The sequence below is a fragment of the Sus scrofa genome, chromosome 4, assembly GCF_000003025.6.
Source record: "Sus scrofa isolate TJ Tabasco breed Duroc chromosome 4, Sscrofa11.1, whole genome shotgun sequence".
Taxonomy (NCBI): domain Eukaryota; kingdom Metazoa; phylum Chordata; class Mammalia; order Artiodactyla; family Suidae; genus Sus; species Sus scrofa.
Genome location: NC_010446.5, coordinates 100414739 through 100433967, shown reverse-complemented (window position 1 = coordinate 100433967; position 19229 = coordinate 100414739). Strand labels below are relative to the sequence as shown.

At 42.6% G+C, this 19229-nt stretch overlaps 1 protein-coding gene and 1 non-coding gene across 7 annotated transcripts in view; one reads left to right on the top strand and one right to left on the bottom strand.

Moving 5' to 3' along the window:
* TRNAQ-CUG lies at window positions 8081–8152 on the bottom strand. The gene has a single exon. It is a non-coding gene; the product is annotated as a tRNA-Gln (tRNA).
* The window catches only part of CHD1L (chromodomain helicase DNA binding protein 1 like), a 160766-nt gene continuing 149776 nt past the window's right edge, over window positions 8240–19229 (top strand). For 3 of the 6 annotated variants that reach the window (XM_021089962.1, XM_021089963.1, XM_021089961.1), the window contains exon 1: window positions 8273–8437. The gene's annotated coding sequence lies outside the window, so the exon portion shown is untranslated. Of the gene's footprint in view, window positions 8438–19229 lie in introns of all 6 variants that reach the window. The other 3 variants (XM_021089965.1, XM_021089964.1, XM_013993372.2) reach the window with 2 other exon arrangements.

The following is a 19229-nucleotide window of genomic DNA, read 5'->3' as shown; positions in this document are numbered from 1 at the left end:
TGACTTATGCATAAAACTCTGAAGAAAAGCATCCAGCATTGTCTTAGAAAGTAAATTCTTGGAGTTGCTGTCGTGGCTCAGTGGTTAACAAATCCAGGTATCCATGAGGGCGTGGGCTCGATCCCTGGCCTCGCTCAGTGTGTTGGGGATCCATTGTTGCTGTGGTTGTGGCGTAGGCCAGCAGCTGCAGCTCCAATTCGGCCCCTAGCCTGGGAAACTCCATATGCCACAGGTGCAGCCCTAGACACAAAAAAAAAAAAAAAAAAAAAAAAAGAAAAAAAAGAAAGTAAATTCTTACAAAAAGTTTGGGCAACTGACCTACTAATAGGTAGAAGACATAATCCCTGCTTTTCATCATCCAGCTTGCTCAGTCCATGGTGTACAACTTCTGAAGATGTTTTAATCGTATGTTGAAATTGAGTTTTTCCTACTTTTGGTAAAAATTCTCCATCAGTTTTAACATATGTGTAGACATCATAGCTCCCTGCAAACATAAGCCCTGACATCCACTAATCTGTTCATCACTATAGTTCTTTTTAAGACTATCTTAAGAATGGAAGTATATAGCATGTAATCTTTTTGGGGGAGGGCTGCACCCACGGCATATTGATCCTAGGCCAGGGATCAGTCCAGCCACAGGTGCAACCTATGCCTCAGCTGTGGCAGCACTGGATACTTAACCCATTGCACCATGGCAGGAACTCCTATAGTATGTAATCTTTCGAGACCGCCTTCTTTTACGCATCACAACGACTTTGAGATTCATCCACAGGCTATTGTACATATTAAGACTTCCTTTTTTTTTTTGTTATTAGATTGTTTTTATTTTTTAATTGTAATCAATTGTTGGTTCCCCAATACATTTCTTTTTCTACTATACAGCATGGTGACCCAGTTATACATACATGTATACATTCTTTTTTCTCACATTATCATGCTCCATCATAAGTGACTGGACATAGTTCCCAGTGCTACACAGCAGGATCTCATTGCTAATCCATTCCAAAGGCAATAGTTGGCATCTGTTAACTCCACATTCCCAATCCATCCCACTCCCTCCCCCTCCCTCTTGGCAACCACAAGTCTATTTTCCAAGTCCATGATTTTCTTTTCTGCAGAAAGTCTCATTTTTGCCATATATTAGATTCCGGATATAAGTGATATCATATGGCAATTGCCTTTTCTTTCTGACTTACTTAACTCAGTATGAGAGTCTCTAGTTCCATCCATGTTGCTGCAAATGGCATTATTTTGTTGTTTTTATGGCTAAGCGGTATTCCATTGTGTATATATACCACATCTTCCTAGTCCAATCATCTATCGATGGACGTTTGGGTTGTTTCCATGTCTTGGCTATTGTGAATAGGGCTGCGCTGAACATGTGGGTGCATGTGTCTTTTTTAAGGAAGGTTTTGTCCAGATATATGCCCAAGAGTGGGGTTGCTGGGTCATATGGTAGTTCTGTGTAGTTTCCTAACGTACCTCTATACTAGACTGACTTCCTTTTTAACCCTCCTACACTGTTGGTAGGAATATATATATTGGTACAACCACTATGGAAAATGGTACAGCAAGCACAGTGGATTAAGAACCCATCTGCAGTGGCTCAGGTTGCTGTGGAGGTGTGGGTTCAATCCTCAGCCTTGCCCACTGGGTCAAAGGAACCAGTGTTGCCACAGTGTTGCCATATGCTGCTGGTAGGGCCGTAAAAGAAAAAAAAACCTGCATGCCTTTTATTTATTTTTCATGCCTTATTACCCTGGTTAACACTTGTAGTACATTGTTGACAGGAGTAGTGAGAGTGGACATTCTTGCCTTGTTGCCAGTCTTAGGGGGAGAACATTCAGTCTCACTACTAACTAAGTATGGTGTTAAGTGAAGGTTGTTTGTAGATACTCTTTATAGGCTGAGGATATTTCCTTCTGCTTCTAATTTACTGAGAGTTTTTATCCTGCATGGATGTTACATATTGTCAAATACCTTTTCTACATCAGTTGATACGATTGTGTGGTTTTATGTCTTCAGACTACTGGCAAGGTGAATTACAATAATTAACTTCCTAATATTGAACCAGCCTGGCATTCCTGAGATAAACCTTACTGAGCTGTAATGTATTCATTGTATATATTGCCGGGTTGGATTCGCTGATGTTTTGTTACAAATTTTACATCTATGTTCATGGTAGATATTGATCTATAGTTTTTAGAGGATGTCTGTCTGATTTTGGTATCAGGGTAATTCTGGCTTCACAAAACCAGTCAGGAAGTGTTGCTTCTTGTTCAATTTCTGCAACAGATTGTGGAGAATTGGTGATTCTCTGTCCTTAAACGTTTGGTAGAATAATCTGGTGGTGACTCCATCTGGGCCTGGAGATTTCTGTTTTATTATGAATGCAGTTTCAGTAATAATTATTTCACTACCCAGGTTATCTTGGGTTTTCAAGAAATCAATCTACTTCATTAAGGTTGTTGAATTTATATGTGTAGGGTAGTTTGTAAAATGTCCTTATAATTTAGATGTCGGCAGGGATATCCCATGTCATTTCTTATGTTGGTAATTTGTGTGCTTTCTTTTTCTTTTCCTAGTCAACATGAGTTTATGTATTTTATTAAACTTCTCAGATAATCTTTTTTTTTTTTTTTTTTTTTGTCTTTTTGGGGCCATACTCACGGTTCTCAGGCTAGGGGTCAAATCAGAGCTGTAGCTGCTGGCCTACACCACAGACACAGCAACACGGGATCTGAGCCATGTCTTCGACCTGTACCACAGCTCAGGGCAACGCCGGATCCTTAACCCACTGAGCGAGGCCAGAGATGGAACCTGCATCCTCATGGATACTAGTCAGATTCATTTCCGCTGAGCTATGACAGGAACTCCGTTTTTATTTACTATAGGAATTAAAATAAGAGTTGGGAAAGGGAAGATCTTAAAGGGAGAGGGTTTTTGTTGTTGTTGTTGTTGTTGCTATTGTTGTTTTTGTTTTTGACTGCACCCATGGCATGTGGATGTTTCTGGGCCAGGGATAGAACCTGTGCCACAGCAGCAAGTCAAACCCCTTGCAGGGACAACAATGGATCCTTAACCTGCTATGGCACAAGGGAACTCCAAAGGTGGAGTTTTAGGATCTGAAGAGTCTCCAATGAGTTAATCTTGGAAAGAAAGTCTGTCTAGTTGCCAAAGTGGGACAGCAAGGAGAGAGCTGATATAGAAATATACGGAAAGCTGTTGCTTTTTTTAGTCTGAAGCCAAAAGTCTGGTGATGGGCCCAGGGCTACTATTGGTCAGTAGGCCAGCAACCAGGAATATCTAGATACAGAATGGAGGACAGCAAGGGAAAGCTGGAATTCACCAGCATGTCTTCATCTATCACCATATCTAACAGTGACAGTCCTCAGGGAGTAACTGTTTCTAAAGCTCACACAAGTTCTTCTTTTGTCTCGTTTCTTTTTGAGCCAACCTGAACTCAGAACTGCATAGGCAAAGAGATTCTAGGGAACACAGTTCCAACTTAACCAAATACAGTACCAAATACCATACTGGCAAAATAGATTTAAAGACAAGGAGCATTAATAGAGATAAAGAAGGACATTTCATATTATAAAGTGGTCGGTGCTTCAAAAATTCCTAAATGTACATGCATCTAGTACAAAAGTTTCAAATTATATGAAGACAAATGGACAGAATTAAAGGAAATCTGTAATCATAGTTAAGAGTTTTAAATGTGCATCCTGATGTAACTGATGAAACAAGAAGACCAAGAGAACAAAACCTGAAAAGCTATGCAAGTTTGAAATACTGAGATCTATAGAACATTATACCTAACAGCTACTGAGTATATATTATTTTCAGGTTTACATGGAAGATTCACTAAAATAAACTACATCTAGACCATGAGATGAATCTCAAAACCTCTTAAAGATTTTATTCAGAGTATATACTTTGACCACAACAGATTTATACTATAAATTAACAATTTTTAAAAATCCTTAAAATATCAAAATATTTTGAAATAAGGTAATATATTTCTTAAAAATCTGTGGGGTTAAAAAAGTTACAAAGGCAATCAGAAACTATTTGGAACTGGGGGATAAATGAAAAGCAACATATCAAAATTGATATGAAGTCCTTGGAGTGTTTCTATCTCTGCAAATTTACATTAGAAGAGAACAGAGGACTAGGGAGTTCCCTGGTAGCCTAGCAGTTAAGGATCTGGCATTGCCATTGCTATGGCTTGGGTCACTGCTCTGGTGTGGGTCTGATTCCTAGCCAGGGAACTTCCACCAAAAAAAAAAAAAAAAAAAAAAAAAAAAAGAAGAAGAAGAAGAAAAAGAAAAGACTAGAAAAATAAAGTCAATGTTCTGTTTCTACCATGAGAAGTTGGGAAAAGAAGAGGGAAATAAACCAAAGTAAGTAGAAGGAAGGAAATAATACAGGTAGAAACTGAAATAAATAAAACACAAAATGCTGAAACAATAAAGGAAAACAACGGAAGCAGAAGAGAAGTTTTTGAAAAAATTAATAAATTTAGCAAGACAAACTAAGAAAGAGGGGGAGGGAGGGAGAGAGAGAGAGAAATAAGCAGTATCAGGAAATAAAGGAGGATATCACCACAGGTCCTAAGCTACTACAATAAGATATTGCTTATTGTATCCTATTGTAAGGATATATTATGAAAACCATTTAGGAGAATAAACCTTGCAACTTAGATGTACAAATGTCTGGAAAAAGAAATTACAAAGTTAATCACAAAGAAATGGAAAATCTGGAGAGGTCTATATGTGGGAAAGTAATCGAATACATAGTTTTGTCTTCTTACAAAGTAGACTCTAGGCCCATATGCCTTCACTGGTGAATTCTATCAAACATTTAAGGAAGAAAAAATAACAATCTTAACACAAAGCCTGTCAGATAATATGGAAGAGAAGATTACACTACCAAACTCATTTGTGAGACCAGTAGGATCTCGTTCCAAAACAGCTGCAAAAGGACATTTCAAGGTAAGAAAATTACAAATTAATATTATGAACACAGATACAAAAACCACCACAAGTTATTAGCAAGCTAAAACTAATAATGTATAGAAAGGATAATACATCGAGACCAAGTCGGGTGTATCTTAGGAATGTAACATTACTTTTAACAATAGAATAGTAACATGTAATTAATAACATTAAGAAAATTAAGGAGTTCCCGTCGTGGCGCAGTGGTTAACGAATCCGACTAGGAACCATGAGGTTGCGGGTTCGGTCCCTGCCCTTGCTCAGTGGGTTAAGGATCCGGTGTTGCCGTGAGCTGTGGCGTAGGTTGCAGACGCGGCTCGGATCCCGAGTTGCTGTGGCTCTGGCGTAGGCTAGTGGCTCCAGCTCCGATTCGACCCCTAGCCTGGGAACCTTCATATGCTGCGGGAGTGGCCCAAGAAATAGCAAAGACAAAAAAAAAAAAAAAAAAAAGAAAAAAGAAAGAAAATTAAGGTTAAAAATTCTTGATCATTCTAATAAATGGAAAAAATAATATTTCACAAAATTCAACACCCACTCATGTTCAAAGTTCTACGTAAATTAGAAATAGAAGGAAAATACCTTAATCTGATGAAGGGCATCTATGAACAGCCTACAGCTAACTTTATATCTAATGGTGAAAGCCTGAACACCATCTTCCGAACACTGGAGAAAAGGAAAAGATAGTAGTTCTCATCACTTCTTTCTGACATTGCATCAGAAGTCTGGCCAAAGCCTTAAGGCAAGAAAATTAAGTAAAAGCCTTAAAGATAAGGAAAAGTAAAACCTATCTTTGACATAATTGTGTGTGTAGAAAATCCTAAGGAATCTACCCCCCAAAAACCTGCCAGAATTAATAATGGAATATAACAAAGTGCTAGAGCCGCAACTTTGGAGACAGAGGAGGGTCTGTAGGCAAAGTGGACTCTGCCTCTCCCAAAGAGATATGAGGAGGAGGCGGGTGGTAAGACTAGTGAGGGGCCTGTACTGGTCTGAGCTAGGGCAGTTTTGATGGGCTAGAGAAAGGAAGGGATGTCTTCTCTCTGAGGCAGAGAAAAAACTCCAGGCACGACGTAGGAATATGATGGAGATCCAGGATGCCTAATGCATTGGCAGCTGGAGATATTGGCAGATACAGAGGGGATAAGGCCTACTTACAAACTTGAAATTTCATTTAAAAACTAAAAATTAAATAAGGACTAAATGTTCCTTAAGGAGAGGAGGTAGAGGACCTGAATGAAGGATTAGGGGAAGAATTGTCTGGCTTGCTGTGGAGAAGCATGTTGATCACCTCCATGAAGTCTTCCTTTACATGGTCTGCTGGACAAACCTCGAATTCCTGGATGTGCACATCACTGATGATGGAACCTCCAGCAGCAGAACTTGACTTGTGTGTTCTGAACTTCCTCAGGCCCTGCAGGCAAACAGTCTGCAAGGGAAGAGAAGGGGGAGTGGGGAGGAGGGGGTACCTGCCAGTTAACTTTAAGGAAACCAACAGTGTGCCTAATTTAGCCACCACACATTACAAAGGATTTACCTAACCTACAGTATCCCCACAAAAAGCAAAAGGAAATGCAGTGAAAATCAATGTGGAGCAGCTTCAGGCTTTCTAGGTAGAAAATATTCTTGGGTGAATCGATGCTCTTTGGTGGCAGAAGACACTTTAGGTAAGAAGGGCCTTCAGACCTTTCCAGTAAAATTTTCTATGAATAGAAGGAAAAAGTCATGACCTTTTTCAGTGGTGTCTTCTTGGAGCGGAATCCAGAAGGTTGCAGGGGGAGCCTTGCGAGTTCAGGACTTGACCCTCAAAGCTTCTCTGGCTCATCTCACTTTCCCCTCCTTAGGAGCCCAGACCTTGCTGCCGTGGGTTAAGGACAAGGACTCTCTAAGCAGGGATCGCTTTCTGGGGAGCAGGGTTTAGGGTTTAAGGAGATTACCCTGTTGAAGAAATTGTGGCAGCCGAAAGATACAAATGGCACCAGAAGATACAGAACAGCACCCTTGCAGGCTCAGAGGAGTCACCTCCAGAGTCTGAGCACCGAGTCTTGTTTTGGGTAACTTTTACACAATACAGACCTCGAGGTTTTCCTATGCAGGTAGCCCCGGACCTCTCCCTTTAGGCAGCAGTGTTCCTGCCTACGAAACTGAAACAAGGACCCCAAGGCACGAAGTTGCTACAAGATTACAAGAAGGGTGGTGTGCAGCAAGCAAAGCAGCTGACAGGCACAGTAGCTGCCTTTCCAGCTGGCGCGCCCGGGGCGGCGGCGGCGGGGGTGGGGGTGGGGGTGGGGGTGGGTCCCTAGTTAAAACTCTTCAACCCCAGACCCAAGTACAAAGTTTAGGACAACTGTGGCTCCTAGTGGTCTCAACAGAACTCAGAAGCTTGAGATTCTATTGGTAACCGTAGGAAAGGACAAAGGAAAATAAAATGAAATACATCCAACCTTCCGCTTGAACCCATGAGTCAGAAAGTTAGTCTCACCACCCCAAGAATGAGCTCAGAAACGCTATTTCATCATTGCACTATTTTCTACCTGTGTAGAAACAAGACATCCGTACAGTTACAAGGCGCGCGGTGTGAAGCGCCCTCTCGGTGCGGGATTCAGTGGGCGCAGCCTCTACGTTTTACCCGGGAGACCCAGGGTGACCCGACCAGCAGGTGGCACTGGCTCCGTCGCTGTGCCCCTTGACAGCTGCGCCTTGGATGCCAGCGCCCGGCAGAGCCTGCCGGGTCCAGCGAGAACACCCCGGGCTCGTCCCACTTCCCCTGCCCTCCACGTCCGTGTGGTCTGCCAGTTTCTGGGACTCTGACCCCTGAGCAGGAGGCGGCCAAACCCTGGGAACGCGGCTGCGATGGGCCTACGGCGGCAGGAGCTGGAGGGCCCCAGCCGGAGGTGGGGTTGGGGGTGTCGCGGAGCCCCCTTCCCAGGACCCAGACCGTGCAGTCTGAAAGCCGGGCAGAGGGGCCCTCTAGGAAGGGAAAGCATGTCCACTCAGCGCACCTTTGAAGCGCGAGTTCTTCTGGGGAGGAGACTGAATTCCGGCTGCGCAGAAAGAGACAGCTGGACCTCATCTCAAGGACAAGGTCCCACCGAGTCTCGCACTCGGATCACTGGATTCAGAGTCCAGAGTGCTCACCATTACACCATGGAACCGCCCATAGTTCACTGGGTCCGGCTGCTGAGCCAGGCCCCACGCAGCCCCGCGGGCCCGGGCCGGGCCCAGGCCCCGCCTCCCGCCCGGCGCGCTCCTCGGCCGCCCCCAGCCCGCTTCCTCCGCGACCACGCCGGGAGGGGCCGGCATCGCCCGCCCTCGGCCGCCCTTCAGAGTTGAACCTCGAGGATGAGAAGAAATCCATTGGGGTCGGCGACAGGGCAGGGCTTTCGGGCCTCCCCCAGGTCTGTCTGCTCTGCGGCATTTCTAGAATGTTCTGCCCTGAGGTAGGATTTCCGCCGGAAGAAAAATTCCTTTCTCCTTTGTAACTGTCCTCTTCCCACTGCCCTGAGAACTCTGAACTTCCTCAGAACAGCCCCTGGGACTTTCTGGTGACCCCTCTCTCGTCCCCCCACTCGGTTCTCGATCCCCCTCTCTCCTCCCCGGGTTCCATGCTGTCCTCCTCCTCCTCCTTCCCGCTTCCTTCATCCCCTTCACTACCACTCCTCTTCACTTTCCCTTCTCCCGCCCCGGTACACAGCACAGGCTATCAGACCGTGGGGAAGAGCGGCCACAGTCTGACCGGAAGGTGAGGAACATTTTCCATCAACGAGAGAAGCCCGAGTGCCTCTCAGGTCAGGACCTTCTGGGGGTTCTTTGATGGAGACAGTAGCCCAGCGTCCACAGCCAGAGCTTGAGGCCCCGACAGCGCGAGACTTCTGCCCGCCCCATACCGTCCTGGGGCTGGGGTGACTCCGAAGTTAGGAAACTTGGGTTCCGCGCAGCTCCTGGCTGGTTGGTCAAATCCGACGTCATTGAACCGCCAGCATTATTCTCTTTTAGGGCTTCAATTGGGAAAAAGTTCCCCTTATGGGCCCCTTGTGGATGGATAGTGGGGTACCGCGCACAGTAGTGGGGTGCAGTAGTTGCCAGAATAGTCAGACAACCCTGGGCCATACTCAGTCTAAGATGAAGAGATAGAAGAGGCTTTTTTCTTTTTTTGTCTTTTTGCCATTTCTTGGGCCGCTCTCGCGGCATATGGAGGTTCCCAGGCTAGGGGTCGAATCGGAGCTGTAGCCACTGGCCTACGCCAGAGCCACAGCAACGCGGGATCCGAGCCGCGTCTGCAACCTACACCACAGCTCACGGCAACGCCGGATCTTTAACCCACTGAGCAAGGGCAGGGATCGAACCCGCAACCTCATGGTTCCTAGTCGGATTCGTTAACCACTGCGCCACCACGGGAACTCCAGAAGGGGCTTTTTTCTAAGTGTATCGTAATACAATTTTCATTTTTAAAGTCATGTCACTATTGTACATATTCCAAAAGAGGATGAAAAAGCTAAACTGAAAACTGAAAAATAAGAAGTTCCCCATGGTGGCTCAGCAGTAACCAACCCGACTAGTATCCATGAGGGCACGGGTTGGATCCCAGGCCCTTCTCAGTGGGCTAAGGATCCAGCGTTGCTGTGAGCTGTGGTGTAGGTCGGCAGCTGCAGCTCTGATTGGATCCCAAGCCTGGGAACTTCCATATGCCCGGGTGCAGCCTTAAAAAAGACAAACCAAACAAAAAAACCTGAAAAATAAAAGTAGAACAAATGAATATAAGTACATATCAAATGATACTATAACTGGGATTCCCATGGTAGCTCTGCCGAACCATGAGGACACAGGTCCTATCCCTGGCCTTGCTCAGTGGGGTAAGGATCCCGTGTTGCCTTGAGTTGTGGTATAGGTTGCAGATGCAGCTGGAATCTGGCATATGTGGTGTGCCTATGGCGTAGGCCAGTAGCTGGGATTCCCTAGTCTGGAACCTCCATATGCCGCCGGTGCAGTCCTACAAAGACAAACCAAAAGAAAGGTAAGAGAACCACATAGAATATGATTAAGTCAAGTGCATTTTGAATTACTCACGGTGGAGTACATCCTAACGACATCTTGAACTTTATCTAGTGGGTTTAACCATTGGTCGTAGAATTGGTATAATAATTATGTTTTGTGTGTATTGTAAGCTAGAGCAAATCAGTGAAAACATTAATATTGTCAGGAGTCAAGGTTAGCAGCTTGGGAGGAGAAGGACAAAAATAGGAAATGGGAAAAACTGAGGAAGAACTTTATGGTGTTAGATTGGACTTTGATTCTTCAGTTTGTTAATGTGGTGTATCACACTGATGGATTTGCGGATATTGAAGAACCCTTGCATCCCTGGGAGAAATCCCACTTGATCATGATGTACAATCCTTCTAATGTATTGTTGGATGCGGTTTGCTAGTATTTTGTTGAGGATTTTTGCATCGCTGTTTATCCGTGAAATTGGCCTATAGTTTTCTTTTGTTGTGGAGTCTTTGTCTGGTTTTGGTACCAGGGTGATGGTGGCCTCATAGAATGAGGTTGGGAGTATCCCTTCCTCTGGGATTTTTTGCAATAGTTTCAGAAGGAGAGGTGTTAGCTCTTCTCTAAATGTTTGATAGAATTCGCCTGTGAAGCCATCTGGTCCTGGACTTTTGTTTGTTGGAAGTTTTTTCATCACAGTTTCAGTTTCAGTTCTTGTGATGGGTCCATTCATCTTTTCTATTTCATCTTGGTTTAGTCTTGGAAGATGGTACTTTTCTAAGAATTTGTCTATTTCTTCTAGGTTTTCCATTTTATTGGCGTATAGTTGCATATCGTAGTCTCTTATGATCCTTTGTATTTCTGTGATGTCCGTTGTTATTTCTCCTTTTTCATTTCTAATTTTATTGATTTGAGTCCTCTCTCTTTTTTGCTTGCTAAGTCTGGCTAGGGGTTTATCAATTTTGTTGATCTTTTCAAAGCACCAGCTTTTCGTTTCATTGATCTTTTCTATGGCTTTCTTTGTTTCTATTTCATTGATTTCTGCTCTGATCTTTATGATTTCTTTCCTTCTACTAACTTTAGGTCTTGTCTGTTCTTCTCTCTCGAGCTGCTTTAGATGTAAGGTTAGCTTGTTTATTTGGGCTTGTTCTTGTTTCCTGAGGTGGGCTTGTATTGCTATAAACTTTCCTCTTGGAACGGCCTTTGCTGCATCCCATAGGTTTTGGAGTGTCGTATCTTTGCTGTCATTTGCTGCCAGGTATTTTTTAATTTCCTCTTTGATTTCTTCAGTGATCCATTGGTTGTTTAGTAGCATGTTGTTGAGTCTCCACGTGTTTGTGTTTTTTGCCGTTTTTTTCTTGCTGTTGATTTCCAGTCGTATAGCGTTGTGGTCGCAAAAGATGCTTGATATGATTTCAATTTTCTTAAAGTTACTGAGGTTGGATCTGTAGCCCAGGATATGCTCAATCTTAGAGAATGTTCCATGTGCACTTGAGAAGAATGCGTATTCTGTTGCTTTTGGATGGAATGTCCTATAAATATCTATTAAGTCCATCTGGTTTAATGCTTCATTCAGGGCCTGTGTTTCCTTATTGATTTTCTGTCTGGTTGATCTGTCCATTGCTGTAAGTGGGGTGTTAAAGTCCCCCACTATGATTGTGTTATTGTAGATTTGTCCTTTTAAGGTTGCTAGCAGTTGCCTTATATATGGTGGTGAACCTGTGTTGGGTGTGTAGATATTTAAAATGGTTATATCATCTTCTTGGATTGATCCTTTGATGATTATGTAATGTCCTTCTTTGTCCCTGAAAATATTCTTCATCTTAAAGTCGATTTTGTCTGATATGAGTATTGCTACTCCAGCTTTCTTTTGATCCCTGTTTGGGTGAAATATTTTCTTCCGTCCTCTCCCTTTCAATTTGTATGTGTCCCTAGAAGTGAAGTGGGTCTCTTGAAGACAGCAGATATATGGGCCTTGTTTTTGTATCCATTCAGCCAGTCTGTGTCTTTTGGTTGGGGTGTTTAGTCCATTAACATTTAAGGTAATCATTGATATGTATGTTCTTAGTGCCATTTTATTAATTGCTTTGGATTTGTTTTTGCTGCTCTTTTTCCTTTCCTTCTTCTCTTGTTCTTTTCTGCCTAGAGAAGTTCCTTTCGTATTTGTTGTAAGGCTGGTTTCGTGTTGCTGAATTCTCTCAGCTTTTGCTTATCTGTGAAGGTTTTGATTTCTCCTTCACATCTGAATGAGAGCCTTGCTGGGTAGAGTCATCTTGGTTGGAGGTGTTTTCCTTTCATCACGTTGAGTATATCATGCCACTCCCTTCTGGCCTTCAGAGTTTCTGCTGAGAAATGCGCCAGTAGCCTTATCGGGGTTCCCTTGTATGTGATTTGTTTCTTTTCCCTGGCTGCTTTCAAGATTTTCTCTTTGTCTTTAATTTTGGTCCGTTTGATTAGTATGTGTGTTGGGGTGTTCCTGCTTGGGTTTATTTTGTATGGTACTCGTTGTGCTTCCTGGATTTGAGTGAGTGATTCCTTCCCCATGTTAGGGAAGTTTTCGGCTAGTATCTCTTGGAATATTTTTTCTGTCCCTTCTCTCTCTCTTCTCCTTCTGGCACCCCTATAATACGGATGTTGGTGCATTTCACGTTGTCCCAGAGTTCTCTGAGACTCTCTTCATTTGTTTTCAGTCTTTTTTCTCTTTTCTGTTCTGCATCCGTAATTTCCACTAATCTGTCCTCCACCTCGCTTATTCGTTCTTCTGCCTCGTGTGTTCTGCTGTTAGCTGCTTCTAGTGACGTTTTTATTTCAGTTATTGTATTTTGCATCTCTTCTTGTTGAAGTTTTATATCTTGTATCTCTTTGGTCAGTGTTTCCTGGAAGTTATCCATCCTTGCCTCCAGTTTATTTCCAATGTGTTGCATCTTCTTCAGCATCAACAGTCTAAAGTCTTTTTCCTGGAGGCTGAGAATCTCCTCCTCGCTTAGCTGATTTTCTGGGGTTTTTCCTTTCTCCCTGATCTGAGTTATAGTCCTCTGTCTTTTCATTTTTATAGGTTTTGGGTGTGGTGACCTTCTTACAGATAATAGAGTTGTAGCCTCTCATACTTCTGATGTCTGCCCCCATGTGGCTGAAGTTAGTATGGGAGCTTGGTGTAGGCTTCCTGATGGGAGGGGCTGATGCCTGCCCCCTGGTAGGAGGAGCTTATTCTAATCCCTCTGGTGGGTGGGGCTTAGTCTCTGGATGGGATTAGAGGCAGCTGTGTGCCTGAGGGGTCTTTAGGTAACCTGTTTACTGAGGGGTGGGGCTGTGATCCCACCTGGGTTGTTGTTTGCCCTGGGGCTTCTCAGCAGCTGACTGATGGGTGGGGCCAGATTTTCCCAAAATGGCCACCTCCAGAGAAAGGCACTGCTGCTGAATATGCCCGAGAGCTTTGCTTTCAATGTCCTTCCCTCAGAACAAGCCACGTTCACCCCTGTTTTCCCAGGATGTCCTCCAAGAACTGCAGTCAGGTTTGACCCAGATTCCCTTGGAGTCTTTGCTTTGCCCTGGGACTCAGTGCACGTGAAAGTCTGTGTGCGCCTTTTAAGAATGGGGTCTCCGTTTCCCCCAGTCCGGTGGAGCTCTTGCGCACAAGCCCCACTGGCCTTCAATGCCAGATGCTCCAGGGCTCTTTCTCCCCGTGCCAGATCCCCACCCATGAGAGTTTGATGTGTGGCTCAGAACTCTCACTCCTGTAGGTGAGTCTCTGTGAAGCAATTAGATTCCAGTCTGTGGAGCTTCCCCCCAGGGAGGTATGGGGTTGTTTATATCGTGAAATCGCCCCTCCTATCTCTTGATGTGTCCTCCTCTTTTTCTTCTGGAGTAGGGTGTCTTTTTTGAGGTTTCCGGTCCATTTGGGTGAAGAGTGCTCAGTCTTTAGTTGTGAAGGTTGTTGTTTTTAGGAGAGAAGTTGAGCTCCAGTCCTTCTATTCCGCCATCTTCTGTTTCCTCTTATTGAATATTTGTAAGTAACTACCAGATCATGAAAAGTAAAGGAATTTAATAAAAGCACTTTCCATTATGTTTAACCATTGTTACATTATGCTAAATAGTTTTGTAGGCCAATCAGTATACATTCTCTTCTATGGAATCAGTATTCTGAGAATTTCTTAGTGCTTAATTAGCTTATAGTGTATAGTAAGACTTCCATAGGATGTCTTTTCACTAATCCAAAGACTCAGGTATCATCAAATGCCATTTAAATAATATTTCATTACAATTTGTACAGAGAGACCCAGTACAGTCTTTTACAGAGGCCCTTTTGATATTTCTTTCAGAAGCCTCAATTTCTAATCTCTAGTTTCTAAAAGGGACATCGTGGATGGGAAAAGCAAAAATCACTGTGTATGAAAAGACTGAGTGGCTCTGGATAATTCTTTATCATAACCAACAATCTCAGTAAGGCCAGGAGTGCTCTGGTCTATAGAAATATACACAAAATAATGAGAATTTGATCAGTGATCATCCTGAGACTTGTACCACTTAAGCCATTAAGTTATGAGTCATCTTTGCTGACATAGGGAGTTGAGAGCATTCATTCTTGGGGGCATCCAGATAAAATGGTGTTTTCTCTCCCTCCCCCATCCCCTTTTCTCCGCTCACATACAGCCGCTCATTAGCACAGATTTAGTATAAATAGCTTTAGGTATTTAGTAAATTACAGGCCAATAAATTCAACTGAGCATTTGTGAAATCTAACATGGAAGTGCTTACGAAAATCATATGACTGAGTGATTCACAATGTTCCTAACATGTCTTCAACTGATTAAAGGGATATTTGGTGTCCTTATTTCATCCTGTAAACTGATCAACTTTGTTGACTGAGCTGCCCAGTGAATGTATTTCTTGTTGTTCTTTTCCATTGTTTGTGTTTGCTTTTGGATCAGAAGCAATATAACTTGCATACACTTAAGCCTAAACAAAACTCTTATATTTCTGTTGAATGGTTTCAGTGTCTATCAACATACTTTCCTGAAAAGTCAAGATTTTCAAGTCTACCTTGGGTATATTTAACTTTGGCATCCTACTGACAGCATTCCTAGATCTGACAGAGTGTATTGTGTGGATTTGTCACCACAAGTTCCTCTAAAGTAATGGCTTCTTTGCATGTGTATAGTTCTACAAGTTCATGCTGTACTTCTTGGTCCCCAACAAGTTCTTCTTCATGTTAATCCTGAACAGCTTCCCACACTTCCCCTGGGGCTTTTTGAATTTCAATTTTACGGCAGTATCAGCTGGATCTTCTTGTAAAATTAGGTCACATAGCTGTATTGCATCATTATATCTTTCCCTGGCTTCAGATTTTGATTCTGTGACTGCCAGAAGAATTCAACTCCTGAAGGGAAAATAATGCCAAGGCATACTGACCACAGCCTGGGGCTGCACTCATCAACTCTTCACCTGTTATCTAAATATCATCACCAACCATAGGAAATTAATGAACTCAGACTTCTACCATTTGCCCACTGTTTCAGGAATTTTCTTTTTTAATGTTTCTGATTTTATCTCACATCTTCTTCTCAAAGCTCTTGGACCTTTGTCATCTTTCCAGAATCTAGAGGCATCTGTGCACTACTTTCTCTGGAGAATTTTTTAAAGTATAATCTTATGGTCATTTTTTATGTCATCATTCTTTTCTTCTTAATAAATTATTACATTTATAGGTGTACAACAATCATCACAACCAAATTTCATAGCATTTCCATCCCAAACCCTCAGTGCATCCCCCCGCCCCCCAACCTGTCTCATTTGGAAACCATAAGTTTTTCAAAGTCTGTGAGTCAGTATTTGTTCTGCAAAGAAGTTTATTGAGTCATTTTTTTTTTTAGATTCCAGTGTCAGTGATAGCATTTGATGTTGGTGTCTCATTGTCTGACTGATTTCACTTAGCATGGTAATTTCTAGGTCCATCCATGTTGCTGCAAATGCCATCATTTCTTTCCTTTTCATGGCTGAGTAATATTCCATTGTGTATGTGTACCACGTCTTCTGGATCCACTCCTCTGTCGATGGACATTTAGGTTGCTTCCATGTCTCGGCTGTAGCAAATAATGCTGCCTTGAACATTGGAGTACATGTGTCTTTTCAAGTCATGGTTTTCTCTGGATAGATGCCCAGGAGTGGGATTGCTGGATCAAATGGTAGTTCTATGTTTAGTTTTCTGAGGAATCTCCATAGCATTTTCCACAGTGGTTGCACCAGTTTACATTCCCACCAACAGTGTGACAGGGTTCTTTTTTCTCCAGACCCTCTCCAGCATTTATTGTTTGTAGACTTTTGGATGATGGCCCTTCTGGGTGGTGTAAGGTGGTACCTCAGAGTGGTTTTGATTTGCATCTCTCTGATGATGAGTGACGTTGAACATCTTTTCGTGTGTTTTCTGGAGAAGTGTCTGTGTAGATCGTCTGCCCATTTTTTTGTTGGGGTGGTTTATGGTATGTCATCATTCTTAATGCCAGTCCTTTTTATCCTTAAATCGTCATTAAATGGTTTGCTGGATTAAGTGCTAAACAAACTTAGGCGTGTGATATTTTGGACAAGTGAAATGCATGTTTGTTCCTGCATTCAAACCTGCAATTGAACCAATTGAACCGTATCAAGACATTATGATGGATTATTTTCTTTCCCAGAATTACTGACCTGAAACACCAGTTTGTTTAATTTTTCCCACAGCCTTGAGGGTCTCTGATAATACAAAATATAGAATCCTCTAATGCACAGCCTTACCTATCAAGGAGTTAACATTGAGTTTTGCTTTTTATAGTCTATATCGTGAAAATTGTGGGTTTTTACCCCAAACATAAACTGTAGTATTGACTATCTTAAACAATGTATATGCATCTTTCTATCCCGTCTTCACCCCAGTATGATTTCAACACTTGTCATTTCTTCCTTCTTAATAAGATACCCTGTCCTAGTTATTCTGTTCTCCATTCCCATGTTTCAAAGCATTCTTCCTTACTGTCACACCAATCACTGTGCTCCCTGTTTGAGACTGTAGGATCCTGAGAGATCTAATTTAGGGGCTGAGCTAATCATTGATTATCAAGGAGATAACTCTTCAGATTTTTGAATTACCTATTAACTTTGCTTCTTCAGTGGTTGTATAAGAATTATCTAGGAAATGTGCAGAAAAGAGTCCTGTGCCCTTTGCCTATGTCCAGAGAGTCTTAACAAGTTCCTCATGTGATTTTGTTGTAAATGATCCCAAGATCTGCAAAGATTGGAGAATAGGGTATTCACATTCCCTGAGTGACTTCTCAGACCCTGAACTTAGTAGTGTATCTGTCTCACTTTCTCTTTCTCTCTCCCCCGCCCCACACCCACACACACAAGCACATACACATTTGAAATCATCCAAAAGCTCTATATGTAATGTTATAGTCTCTATTTTGTAAAATAGGATAATTAGACTCAAAGAGATTAAATAACTTGTCTGCTATTGCGTCTTGCCAATGAAAATAATGAGTAACCGATCTATAGTAAGAAAAGAGTTTTATTTGAGCCAAATTGAGGGGTAGCCTAGAAACCTGCATCCAGATTACTCTGAGAAACTGCTCCCGAGAAGCATGGTTTCCAGCAGTTTTATATCTTATCAGAACAAAGGACCTTAAAGAAGTCCGAGGTACATTTCAAGGGAAAAAACAACCCATACAGATCAGCCTGTACACAGCAAGTCAGCATGTACACAGCAAGTCAGCATGGCTTTGCACCTGGGAAGGGGGTCTTTATCATCAGAGGAGTACCAGCATTGGTGTACTGATAAACATTTAGTCTTTATTTATTTATTTAGAAAGGCTGCACCTGTTGCATATGGAAATTTCCAGGCTAAGGGTTGCATTGGAGCTGCACCTGCCAGCCTACACCACAGCCACAGCAATGCCAGATCCAAGCCGAGTCTGCAGCCTACACCACAGCTCATAGCAGTGCCAGATCCCTAACCCACCAAGTAGGGCCAGGGATCGAACTCATGGATACTAGTTGGGTTCGTTACTGCTGAGCCACAAGGGGAACTCCATATTTTTAACATGGACATTCTTCACTTCTGATCAACATGCCCTTTTCTTTAATAATTTAAGCAAAGGTACAATGTATGTTTGAAAGGCCACAAACAGGCTATTTTAATTAGCATAAAATTCAAGTTAACTCACGTTCAAGGCAGAACGACTTCCCTATATCTCAATTTCTGTGTATCACTTTCCCTCTTTTGACTGTAAATCTTTCGGTGGAAAGCACTGATGATCAAAATTTGCCCCTCAGGAGTTCCAGTTGTGGCTTAGCGGAAACGAATCTGACTAGCGTCCATGTGGACGCAGGTTCAATCCCTGGCCTGTCTCACTGGGTTAAGGAAAGGGCGTTGCCATGAGCTGTGATTAGGTCACAGACACAGCTTGGTTCTGGCATTGCTGTGGCTGTGGTGTAGGCCAGCGGCTACAGCTCCGATTTGACCTCTGCCCTGGGAACCTCCATATGCTTCGTGTGTGAACCTAAAAAGGCGGAAAAAAAAATTTGTCCCTCAAGGCTGGGGTGGAATTTTCCTGCTCCAGTTCCATCCTGTTGCATGGTGCTAGGTCTACCTCTTTTTTTTTTTTTTTTTTTTAGGACTAGAGTTACCTAGTTAGTCTTGTGGGAGGGGGAATTAATCGAGTGTAGTGGATAAGCACAGAGATATATTTTCATAGGCTATACATTTTATTAAAACATTGTACATGGGCTTTTATTAGCGGTGTACTTGAAGAAAGCAATGATACAGGTCATGAATAGCTTAATAGCTAGGAAAAGAATAATAATCCATATTATGAAAATGATAATTATTTGTAAAATGGAGCAGAAAAAATTGCCTATTCCTGATGGGAGCCAACTAAACAGGTCATTTAAAGAGTCGGTTTTTCTTACACCTTGTAACCATTTTGCTTTTTGAGAAATTCTTTCTAGGTGCGTCTCAACTTCTTCAGAGATTTTGATATAAGTGCAGTTAGTAGTATGAGCAATAGCACAAACAACTTGTTTAGCCAGTGGAAATCTTAGGCACTTCTGTTATGGAATACTACTTGGGCTAAGGAATTTAGGGATGTCTGTTGTGCTGCAGTGCTTTTTGCAATCTTTTTGGCTGGTTGACTGAGGGCAGCTGATAGACTTCTGAGCCTATTCCTGTTTACATCTACTCCTGCACTAGGAATTAAGATTCCCAAAAGACTTTGCCAC